Source organism: Salmo trutta, chromosome 39 (genome assembly GCF_901001165.1).
Source record: "Salmo trutta chromosome 39, fSalTru1.1, whole genome shotgun sequence".
NCBI lineage: Eukaryota > Metazoa > Chordata > Actinopteri > Salmoniformes > Salmonidae > Salmo > Salmo trutta.
Window position 1 is genome coordinate 13,236,352 of NC_042995.1, and position 11,619 is coordinate 13,247,970.

The 11,619-nt window shown below is 42.7% G+C and overlaps 6 non-coding genes across 6 annotated transcripts; 5 read left to right on the plus strand and 1 right to left on the minus strand.

Annotated features, from left to right (window-relative positions):
• The first annotated feature begins 5,141 nt into the window (after positions 1-5,141).
• trnak-uuu (transfer RNA lysine (anticodon UUU)) lies at positions 5,142-5,214 on the plus strand. The gene has a single exon. It is a non-coding gene; the product is annotated as a tRNA-Lys (tRNA).
• A 237-nt stretch (positions 5,215-5,451) lies between these two features.
• Positions 5,452-5,524, plus strand: trnak-uuu (transfer RNA lysine (anticodon UUU)). The gene has a single exon. It is a non-coding gene; the product is annotated as a tRNA-Lys (tRNA).
• Positions 5,525-7,498: 1,974 nt separating this feature from the next.
• trnam-cau (transfer RNA methionine (anticodon CAU)) lies at positions 7,499-7,571 on the plus strand. Its single transcript has one exon. It is a non-coding gene; the product is annotated as a tRNA-Met (tRNA).
• Positions 7,572-7,998: 427 nt separating this feature from the next.
• trnak-cuu (transfer RNA lysine (anticodon CUU)) lies at positions 7,999-8,071 on the plus strand. Its single transcript has one exon. It is a non-coding gene; the product is annotated as a tRNA-Lys (tRNA).
• Positions 8,072-8,386: 315 nt separating this feature from the next.
• On the minus strand, positions 8,387-8,460 carry trnan-guu (transfer RNA asparagine (anticodon GUU)). The gene has a single exon. It is a non-coding gene; the product is annotated as a tRNA-Asn (tRNA).
• Positions 8,461-8,681: 221 nt separating this feature from the next.
• Positions 8,682-8,755, plus strand: trnan-guu (transfer RNA asparagine (anticodon GUU)). The gene has a single exon. It is a non-coding gene; the product is annotated as a tRNA-Asn (tRNA).
• The last annotated feature ends 2,864 nt before the right edge of the window (positions 8,756-11,619 follow it).

An 11,619-nucleotide genomic window follows, 5' to 3' on the forward strand; every position in this document is an offset into this window, starting at 1 on the left:
ATGATAATCGATGCTTGGCTGCCATTTGACAAATAAAAAGAATCTTGCTCTTTTGTCCATAATAAAAATATCATCATGTACTCATGTAAGCCAGAGCTGGGAAACTCCAGTCCTTGGGGGCCGATAGGGGTATCACACTTTCCCCCATCTCTAGCAAACACAGCTGATTAAACTAATTGCATTTTAAACTGAAGATCATGATTAGGTGATTATTGGAGTCAGGTGTGTTAGCTGGGGCTAAAGCAAAAGTGTGACACCAATCAATTTTTAGTATTTTTTTAATTTCACTTTTATTTAACCAGGTTTACAACTGCGACTCTCATTTACAACTGCGACCTGGCCAAGATAAAGCAAAGCAGTGCGACAAAAACAACAACACAGAGTTACACATGGGATAAACAAACGTACAGTCAAAATCAATGTACAGTGTGTGCAAATGTAGTAAGATTAGGGAGGTAAGGCAATAAATAGGCCATAGAGGCGAAATAATTACAATTTCGCATTAACACTGGAGTGATAGATGTGCAGATAACGATGTGCAAGTAGGGATACTGGGGGTGCAAAAGAGCAAAAAAATATATAAAAAAATAAAAAAATAACAATATGAGGATGAGGTAGTTGGGTGTGCTAATTATAGATGGGCTGTGTACAGGTACAGTGATCGGTAAGCTGCTCTGACAGCTGATGCTTAAAGTTAGAGAGGGAGATATGTCTCCAACTTCAGTGATTTTTGAAATTCGTTCCAGTCATTGGCAGCAGAGAACTGGAAGGAAAGGCGGTCAAAAGAGGTGTTGGCTTTGGGGATGACCAGTGAAATATACCTGCTGGAGCGAGTGCTATGGGTGGGTGTTGTTATGGTGACCAGTGAGCTGAGATAAGGCAGGGCTTTACCTAGCAAAGACTTATAGATGACCTGGAGCCAGTTGGTTTGGCGACGAATATGTAACGAGGGCCAGCCAACGAGAGCATACAGGTCGCAGTGGTGGGTAGTATATGGGGCTTTGGTGACAAAACGGATGGCACTGTGATAGACTACATCCAATTTGCTGAGTAGAGTGTTGAAGGCTATTTTGTAAATAACATCGCCGAAGTCAAGAATCGGTAGGATAGTCAGTTTTATGAAGGTATGTTTGGCAGCATGAGTGAAGGTGGCTTTGTTGCGAAATAGGAAGCCCGATTCGAAATATAATTTTGGATTGGAGATACTTATTTTGAGTCTGGAAGGAGAGTTTACAGTCTAGCCAGACACCTAGGTATTTGTAGTTGTCCACATATTCTAAGTCAGAACCGTCCAGAGTAGTGATGCTAGTCGGGCGGGCGGGTGCAGGCAGCGATCCGTGGAAGAGCATGCATTTAGTTTTACTAGCATTTAAGAGCAGTTGGAGGCCACGGAAGGAGTGTTGTATGGCATTAAAGCTCGTTTGGAGGTTTGTTAACACAGTGTCCAAAGAAGGGCCAGATATATACAGAATGGTGTCTGCGTAGAGGTGGATCAAAGAATCACCCGCAGCAAGAGCGACATCATTGATATATACAGAGAACAGAGTCGGCCCGAGAATTGAACCCTGTGGCACCCCCATAGAGACTGCCAGTGGTCCGGACAACAGGCCCTCTGTTTTGACACACTGAACTCTGTCTGAGAAGTCATTTGATAAACCAAGGCTATTGAGTCTGCCGATAATAATGCGGTGATTGACAGAGTCGAAAGCCTTAGCCAGGTCGATGAAGACAGCTGCACAGTACTGTCTTTTATCGATGGAGGTTATGATATAATTTAGGACCTTGAGTGTGGCTGAGGTGCACCCATGACCAGCTTGGAAACCAGATTGCATAGTGGAGTAGGTATGGTGGGATTCGAAATGGTCAGTGATCTGTTTGTTAACTTGGCTTTCGAAGATTTTAGAAAGGCAGGGTAGGATAGATATACAGTTGAAGTCGGAAGTTTACATACACCTTAGCCAAATATACTTAAACTCAGTTTTTCACAATTCCTGACATTTAATCCTAGTAAAAATTCCCTGTCTTAGGTCAGTTAGGATCACCACTTCATTTTAAGAACGTGAAATGTCAGAATAATAGTAGAGAGAATGATTTATTTCAGCTTATATTTCTTTCATCACATTCCCAGTGGGTCATAAGTTTACATACACCCAATTAGTATTTGGTAGAATTGCCTTTAAATTGTTTAACTTAAGCCATTTTGTCCTTAAGCCATTTTGCCACAACTTTGGAAGCATGCTTGAGGTCATTGTCCATTTGGAAGACCCATTTGTGACCAAGCTTTAACTTCCTGACTGATGTCTTGAGATGTTGCTTCAATATATCCACATCATTTCCCATCCTCATGATGCCATCTATTTTGTGAGGTGCACCAGTCCCTCATGCACCAAAGCACCCCCACAACATGATGCTGCCACCCCCGTGCTTCACGGTTGGAATAGAGTTCTTCGGCTTGTAAGCCTCCCCCTTTTTCCTCCAAACATAACGATGGTCATTATGGCCAAACAGTTCTATTTTTGTTTCATCAGACCAGAGGACATTTCTCCAAAAAGTACGATCTTTGTCCCCATGTGTAGTTGCAAACTGTAGTCTGGCTTTTTTATTGCGGTTTTGGAGCAGTGGCTTCTTCCTTGCTGAGCAGCCTTTCAGGTTATGTCGATATAGGACTTGTTTTACTGTGGATATAGATACTTTTGTACCTGTTTCCTCCAGCATCTTCACAAGGTCCTTTGCTGTTGTTCTGGGGTTGATTTGCACTTTTCTCACCACAGTACGCTCATCCCTAGGAGACAGAACGTGTCTCCTTCCTGAGCGGTATGACGGCTGTGTGGTCCCATGGTGTTTTTACTTGCGTACTATTGTTTGTACAGATGAACGTGGTACCTTCAGGCATTTGGAAATTGCTCCCAAGGATGAACCAGACTTGTGCTACAATTTATTTCTGAGGTCTTGGCTGATTTCTTTTGATTTTCCCATGATGTCAAGCAAAGAGGCACTGAGTTTGAAGGTAGGCCTTGAAATACATCCACAGGTACACCTCCAATTGACTCAAATTATGTCAATTAGCCTATCAGAAGCTTATAAAGCCATGACATCATTTTCTGGAATTTTCCAAGCTGTTTAAAGGCACAGTCAATTTAGTGTATGTAAACTTCTGACCCACTGCAATTGTGATACAGAGAATTATAAGTGAAATAATCTGTCTATAAACAATTGTTGGAAAAATTACTTGTGTCATGCACAAAGTAGATGTCCTAACTGACTTGCCAAAACTATAGTTTGTTAACAAGAAATGTGTGGAGTGGTTGAAAAACGATGACCGCGACAGCTTTCCAATCTTTGGGGATCTCAGACGATACGAAAGAGAGGTTTAACAGGCTAGTAATAGGGGTTGCAACAATTTCGGAGGATCATTTTAAAAAGAGAGGTTCCAGATTGTCTAGCCCAGCTGCTTTGTAGGGATCCAGATTTTGCAGCTCTTTCAGAACATCAGCTGTCTGGATTTGGGTGAAGGAGAAGCGGGGGGTGCAGAGCTGTTGGCCAGGGTAGGGGTAGCCAGGTGAAAAGCATGGCCAGCCGTAGAAAAATGCTTTTTGAAATTATCGATTATCTTAGATTTATCTGTGGTGACAGTGTTTCCTAGCCTCAGTGCAGTGGGCAGCTGGGAGGAGGTGCTCTTATTCTCCATGGACTTTACAGTGCCCCAAAAGGACTGGAGTTGCCCATCCCTGATGTAGGCTGTATATGTGCTCTAGCTAACAGCGGCTGATAGCACTGTTGCCTAGAGCAGGGTTTCCCAAACTGATCCTGGGCCCCCCCTGGGTGCAGGTTTTGGTTTTTCCCCTAGCACTACACAGCTGATTCAAATAATCATAGCTTGATGACGAGTTGGTTATTTGAATCAGCAGTACCGTGAGTGCTTTGAAAAAAAAAACGCTCACCCAGGGGAGGCCCTAGGACAGAGTTTGGGAAACCCTGCGCACATGCCAATACCAGAGTGCGAGAAAAACATCAGTAGAATTGAAAATGCGATGGAAGCCTATTTAACTTTTGTTTGTTATTCGGTACATGGCAATTTAACCGCAAAAGGTATTTTATGTGCACAATGTCATCATGCATATGACATATCTGCAACAAGTCAATATGATGGAAACACATCTCTGGTGGGAAAATGCGCATATTGTTTTTATGCGTATTTTAGAATATTCACATGAAAATCTATCACCAAATTGGATGGAAACCTATTTTATGATGAGGTTTTGATGTATGGCCCATCTTTATATTTTCACCCTTCCTGTCCAAGTAATCCTAAAATATCTCAAAATTGACTGTGTAACTCAAAGAAGTTACTTATAGATGATTTGGAAATGATTTGGTAAATGCTAATATATACAGTAGGTACCATTGACTTGCATCGATTGTCTTGGGGGCATTTTGCCCCAAACATACTCACTTAAAATAAAAAACAGATAAAAAAGATTATCTCTAATCAAGTGGACTATTTATATTTAGGCTCCCCTACTGGTATATATAAAAATTTTGTCATTTTTCTAAATGACAAAATATTTGAACAATGCACCTCAAAATCGTTTTGTTTGAGTGACTTAAACGTTGAGATGAGACAGATGGCATTTTTAGTTGAGCAAGACTAGTGGCATCCAGGGAAAGTGTCGAACACTTTTGGGAGACATAAAGTGGTTTGTGTGAGAATTACAGAAGCGGGCGTTTAACCCCAAGCCACCCTAATACAGGAAGGCACAATTTATAGTCCAATATTTACAAGTGTTTTGGGGAAGGTGTGATTGGGGTGCAAGTGTTTAAATTGAACAGTATTTAGCAATCATAATAAAAGTCTTATATATATATATAGTGTTTACCGGTTAATCTATCGTCAACAACTTTCCCTTCTTCACAAGTATTCCACAAAACAATTGACCAGTCAAGACTACACCACCAGGTGGCAGGCTACTCCCACTCAACAATGACTCCTGTCCTGTCCCACACATCAGTGTCAACGTTGACTCCTGTCCCGCTCATCAAAGTGCTAAAAGGAGCAGATAGTTCCAGTATTTATGTCCGTTATCATTTCTGAGAGTTTCTAACGTTGGTTATGATATATAATGGCAGTTTATTTTATAAGAGCCCGGATAGCTCAGTCGGTAGAGCATCAGACTTTTAATCTGAGGGTCCAGGGTTCAAGTCCCTGTTCGGGCGATACCCTTTTCTCTCCAGGGGTGTTAGAATCTTATAACCAATGAAGGTGGTTCAATTACGCAAATCACGTGCCGTACAATTTTCCAACGTCCCTGTTTGGGCGTCCTCCAGTCCCACCCATCTGCTGATAGGAGCAGTTAATTCCAGTGTTTAGATTGATTATAATTTCTGATAAATATAGACTTTAATTTCTAACACTGATAATGTATAATAGCGGGTCCCCTTACAAAGAACAGAGCCCGGATAGCTCAGTCGGTAGAGCATCAGACTTTTAATCTGAGGGTCCAGGGTTCAAGTCCCTGTTCGGGCGATACAGTTTTCTCTCCGGGGTGTTGGAGTCTTCTGTCCCCTCATAAAAGTAGTTAAATTATGCTAATCACTTGCCGTATAATTTTCAGAGGAGTGACATCGGTTGAACAGGTAAGGTTGCAAAAGAGATTTGTGGACTGACAAAAATATGATGTAATTCTTCTACGACATTTGTTGCATACTTTAAATTTGAAATGCATCCCGTAGCCTACCAAAGTTTTTTTGAAGGGGTTGCTTGTGCGATATGCAAGTAGTAGGAGTAGGCCAAGTAGTAAAACGCCAACCTTGTGTTGGGCCTATGGATTGGAGTCGGCTATGCTCGGCTACAAGTTGTAATTAAGCTATCTGGTATTACACAGTCGGCTATGCTCGGCTACAAGCTGTAATTAAGCTATCTGGTATATGTCCAAGAAATTAAAAGCCATTAAAGGAGTTGCAGGGCTAGACTAGAATTCAGGAAAAACAGCACAGCTGGCTTGTGCATATTTGCCTCCTGGTAGTAAGAAAATGTGTTTTTGTAAAAGTAGGGGAGTATGTTTGTTTCTTTGAAATGGTGCAGATACATCAACCTGCACCAATTCACCTGCACCCGGGCCAACTGTTACTCGTTCTGAGGCTCATGGAAATGGACATTGATTGTATGTAAAATATGTAGGCATATATTTATTTAGGCTCACATTTCAGAGATGTTTTTGGTTTATTACAGACAGTATTCTGTCTCTTTTTCTGCTCATATTGACAGCTTTGCCTTGGCGAGAGAAGTCGAGGCTGTGTTCTGTTAGGCATCAGCGACTCTCACTCAAGGCAGTATAAATGGTAAACCATGCGGTTTATATGTTTTGTGGCCCACCACTGCACCATTAATTTACATTGTATTGTCCCTCCATTGTCTATCCCATAGAGAATTGTAGAGGACTCTAGTGCCCAAAAGCTAGTTTTAGCATGGGCGGTGCCATTGAGACTTTCACCATTTTGAAGTAGTCAACTGGGTGGGGCTTCCTATGGGTCAAGGAAGACATAATTCCATTTGGGTAATTCGGAGGGATAATCCAATTAATTATACTCGTGAGCAAACATTCCATAACTGCAGGTGGCAGTAAAACGCCAACCTCGACTTTATACCTATTCAAATGGCACACTCCAGGTGGCTGTATGCACCCTTTTTAGTTTATTTACCAGCTCATAGAAGTAGTAGAAGAAGAAAATGGACTACTTCAAAATGGAGATGGCCACAATGGCGCTGCCTAAGGGTTTCTATTGCTCAAATAAATTCCATAGAAGGCCACATAGAGAAGTCAGATTTGAAAATTCAGAATAATAACACTTTAGTCATCACCTTTGTAAACAAACCATCCATTGAATTATTAAAATAATTGTCGCTGAGGCCAAATATTTTTTTCCCCCGTCACTTTCAGGCAAAGATATTAACTCTTTTTATATTCATCCAGTGTCTGCTGTGTTTTTGGATGACGTGATGATGCGATGTTGGTCTGTATAAACCGGATGCAACCCAGATATAAACGGTGCTGCCCTGCATTGTGCAATTCCAGTCCTCTGGGGCCTGATTGGTGTCACAGTTTTGCCCCAGCCCCAGCTAACACAACTGACTCCAATAATCACCTAATCATGATCTTCAGTTTAGAATGCAATGTGATTAATCAGCTCTGTTTACTAGGGATGGAGAAAAAGTGTGACACCAATCAGGCTCCCGAGGACTGGAGTTGCCCAGCCCCAATGGGACAGATACAATGATGAGTCCTCTATCATTCTCTATGGTCTATCCTTGCTGTGCTTCTCTGTTACCACTGGGGGCTACTGCAAGTTTTACTTGTTACTTGAATGGGAGAGGAACGTCCGTTTTAGAAGGGCTATGTTTATGGTTTGTAACAACCTTATTAGCTTATTAAAACATATATTTACAGTACCATATAAACACTTGTCTTTAAAAATCATGTTATTTACATACGGTCTTCAGGCCTCGTTGGCGCAGTAGGCAGCGCGTCAGTCTCATAATCTGAAGGTCGTGAGTTCGAGCCTCACACGGGGCAGACATCTTTTATTGTAATTTTACGGTTGAGATGTGTTTTTTATACAATTTACAACATTTTATTTTGAATAATGTTTATGGAGAATCATCACTTTGTGTGTGCCTCTGTGTTTGACAGTGGTAGAGTAGTTGAAATTGGGATCAGTGGAGGCTACTGAGGGCGGAGCCAATGGAATGGCATCAAACACGTGGAAACCGTGTGTTTGATGTATTTGATACCATTCCACCGATTCCGCTCCAGCCATTACCACGAGCCGTCCTCCCCATTTAAGGTGCCATCAACCTTCTGTGTTATGTTGTCCAGTCTTTTGTCCCAACTAGCTCTCTCTTTGTGGTCAGGCTCCATCCAAACTCTTATTTTATTATTGAGGTAGGAATCACTGATGTGGCGATACGTTTTAGGCTCTGAGGAATGACGTGCTCCAAGTGCCCGGCTAGCTCAGTCGGTAGAGCATGAGACTCTTAATCTCAGGGTCGTGGGTTCGAGCCCCACGTTGGGCGAACATTGTTTTTATATAGACAGCAGCGGAGAGGAAGTGTACTTGGAATTTGTGTAACATGTATTTTACTAAAATGAAAGTATAATTGAGAGTACTTTCACAGGAGTTATGGCAGACGTTAGTCTCCCGGCGCTCTCTGTTCTGGGCGCTGAGATTATGGTAGAGGGAACAGCACTAATTCTCATGGCAGTAAAGTACCAGTATATGTGTTTAGGGAAAGAGGTTTGCAAAAGCGTTGATGAATCTCCAGCATGTTGTAACTGCTTTTTTCGTTATATTTGTAGGAACCAGACGTTCAAGGAAAACTAAAAGAAGTCGTCCCTGGGTGGGCTCGAACCACCAACCTTTAGATTAACAGTCTAACGCGCTAGCCGATTGCGCCACAGAGACGGTGAAACGTGTTAGAATAAAACATGCTAAAAATCTGCATCGTCTGAAATTGGATGCGTGCTGCAAAGAGTGTTACTGGTCTTCTTAGAGCAGTGCATGTGTAGCAAAGGAAGTCATTTAGCATTGAAAAGCACCCCAAGTCCAAAAGAATGCACAGAAGAATTGATCTGGCACAGGGACGGTGACATTCTTAATAACGGTCACATTAACATGGTGGAACCGTCTCTGTGGCGCAATCGGCTAGCGCGTTAGACTGTTAATCTAAAGGTTGGTGGTTCGAGCCCACCCAGGGACGAGAATTTTTTTTGCACCCTGATAAATAGGTCCTTGCAACCCAGAGGTTTTGGGACATCCCTACCCCATTTTAAAGTTTACATTTTAAATGGTTATGGTTAGTTAAGGGTAGGGACGTCCCAAGGATCCCAGATAGCACTAATCCATAGGGCTGGGCGATATGACGATATATATTGTGACGATAGACGTTTTTCTATCGTTTCATATGCTTCATCGTCGCAAATCACACTCTTTACGGTAATATTGCCTTGGAGGGCAGATTGCCTTGTAAAAATTTGCCGACGAGTTGGTAAACCACCACTACCCTCTGTATTATTGGCCAACGTGCAATCATTGGAAAACAAACTGGACGATCTACGATTAAGGCTATCCTACCAACGTGACATTAAAAACTGTAATATCTTATGTTTCACCGAGACGTGGCTGAACGACGACAGATAATATAGACCTGGCTGGCTTCACCGTGCATTGGCCGGACAGAGCAGCTACGTCTTGTAAGACGAGGGCCGGGGGTGTGTGTCTATTTGTGAATAACTGCTGGTGTGCGTTGTCTAATATTAAAAAGTCTCAAAGTATTGCTCGCCTGAGGTAGAATACCTCATGATAAGCTGTAGACCACACTATCTACTATCTATATTATTCTTAGCCATCTATTTACCACCACAAACTGATGCTGGCACTAAGATTGCACTCAACGAGCTGTATAAGGCCATAAGCGAACAAGAAAATGCTCATCCAGTAGCGGCACTCCTAGTGGCTGGGGACTATAATGCAGGCAAATTAAATCAGTTTTACCTCATTTCTACCAGCATGTCATATGTGCAACCAGAGGGAAAAAAAGGAGCTTTCAAGGAGCAGGACACTAATCCGTCCGCTTATAAGAAATCCCACTATGCCCTCAGACGAACCATCAAACAGGCAAAGCGTCACTATAGGACTAAGATTGAATCCTACTACACCGGCTCTGATGCTCGTCGGATGTGGCAGGGCTTGAAAAATATTACGGATTACAAAGGGAAAGCCAGCCGCGAGCTGCCCAGTGAAGTGAGCCTACCAGACGAATGAAATGCCTTTTATGCTTGCTTCGAGGCAAGCAACACTGAAGCATGCATGAGAGCACCAGCTGTTCCGGATGACTGTGTGACCAAGCTCTCTATAGCGATGTGAGCAAGACCTTTAAACAGGTCAACATTCACAAAGCCGCGGGGCCAGACGGATTACCAAGAGATGTACTCAAAGCATGCTCAGACCAACTGGCAAGTGTCTTCACTGACATTTTCAAACTCTACAGACCGAGTCTGTAATATCTACATGTTTCAAACAGACCACCATAATCCCTGTGCCCAAGAAAGCGAAGGTAACCTGCCTAAATGGTTACCGCCCCGTAGCACTCACGTTGGTTAGCCATGAAGTGCTTTGAAAGGCTGATCATGGCTCACATAGACACCATCATGCCGGAAACCCTAGACCCACTCCAATTCGCATACCGCCCCAACAGATCCACAGATGACGCAATCTCAATCGCACTCCACACTGCCCTTTCTCACCTGGACAAAAGGAACACCTATGTGAGAATGCTGTTCATTGACTACAGCTCAGCGTTCAACACCATAGTGCCCCCAAATTTCATCACTAAGCTAAGGACCCTGGGACTAAACACCTCCCTCTGCAACTGGATCCTGGACTTCCTGACGGGCCGACCCCAGGTGGTAAGGTTAGGTAACAACATCTGCCACGCTGATCCTTAGTATCCTTCTGTACTCCCTATTCACCCATGACTGTGTTCGACAACGATGAGATGGCCTATAGAGAGGAGGTCAGAGACAACAACCTCTCCCTCAATGTGATCAAGACAAAGGAGCTGATCGTGAACTACAGGAAAAGGAGGGCCGAACAGGCCCTATTAACATCGACAGGGCTGAAGTGAACGGGTAGAGAGTTTAAAGTTCCTTGGTGTCCACATCACCAACAAACTACAAACTATCATGGTCCAAACACACCAAGACAGTTGTGAAAAGGGGAACGACAACACCTTTCCCCCTCAGGAGACTGAAAAGATTTGGCATGGGTCCAGAGATCCTCAAAGTTCTACAGCTGCACCATCGAGAGCATCCTGACCAGTTGCATCACCGCCTGGTATGGCAACTGCTCGGCATCTGACCGTAAGACGCCACAGAGGGTAGTGTCTACGGCCCAGTACCTCACTGGGGCCAAGCTTCCTGTCATCCAGGACCTACAGTACCAGTCAAAAGTATGGACACACCTACTCATTCCAGGGTTTTTCTTTATTTGTACTTTTTCCTACATTGTAGAATAGTAGATGTGTTGTGGCAAGGTAGAGTTGGTATACAGAAGATAGTCCTATTTGGTAAAAGACCAAGTCCATATTATGGCAAGAACAGCTCAAATAATCAAAGAGAAAGGACAGTCCATCATTCATTTAAGACATGAAGGTCAGTCATTCGGGAAAATGTCAAGAACTCCTCAACACCATTGGATGATTATTATATATATTTTTTAAACATTTTATTTAACTACAATCCCTGAACATATTCCAGTCTGTGCTAGCAAAACAGTCCTGTAGCGTAGCAGCCGCGTCATTGACATTTTTTATTTAACCTTTATTTAACTAGGCAAGTCATCTGTCCACTTCCGTATTGCGCGAGTCCTTTTCCAGCAATGCAGAGTTAAGATAAAGATAAAAACATACCTATATATAGAAATAGTGACACAAGAAATAAATACACAGTGAATAACAATAACGAGTAAAAGTAACATGGCTATATACAGGGAGTACCAGTACCGAGTCGATGTGTAGGGGTACGAGGTAATTGAGGTAGCTATGTGCATATAGGTAGGGGTAGA